This window comes from Acyrthosiphon pisum, chromosome A2 (genome assembly GCF_005508785.2).
Source record: "Acyrthosiphon pisum isolate AL4f chromosome A2, pea_aphid_22Mar2018_4r6ur, whole genome shotgun sequence".
NCBI lineage: Eukaryota > Metazoa > Arthropoda > Insecta > Hemiptera > Aphididae > Acyrthosiphon > Acyrthosiphon pisum.
In genome coordinates, this window is record NC_042495.1 from 84,881,423 (window position 1) to 84,882,112 (window position 690).

Consider the following 690-nt stretch of genomic DNA (forward strand, 5'->3'; position numbering starts at 1 on the left):
CATTGGAATTTTTTTTTTTAATTGCGTCTTCTGTAGTTTTTAAACGGTTTAATATTTTTTTGTTCTTTGGAATTTTTTTTATATTATTATTAGCACTATTAATTTTGATATAAGTATCCGTCTGTATTGTGTCTTTAAGTATATGTAAAAATGTAAAAAATGATGGGTGTGCCTTATAAAATTGTTCGTTGAAATGAGAATGGAAAGATTCACAATTGTTGGTTGTTCTTTTTAATGTCGCTGTATGTGAAGCCCACATACTTGGCGGAAAATTCGAGTTTTCATCAATATAATTTTCTAAGATATAATCGGCATACCTACCATATTTGCTGTCTTCAGGGATGTCTGACATAAAATCAAATGAAAAACAATCTGATACTTCCGAAGGGTCCAAATATGTTAAACCAATTTTAACATATTTTAACCAATCATTTTTTTTATAATCTAAGGTTAAGCCTATTTCTTGTATTTTTCGATACCAACTCTGAATTTAATGAAATCGGCAACCCACTATTATTACGGATGGCCATATTAACAATACAGCTTGGTGAATAGCTATTTCAAATCATTTGTAATTGACTGTGGTTTGAATATTAAATTTAAATTTAAACATTTTTGCACTACTTGAAATAATGTTTCCTTATACGATTCAATCTTTTTATCTTTTAGTAAACAAAAAACTAAAGGTAT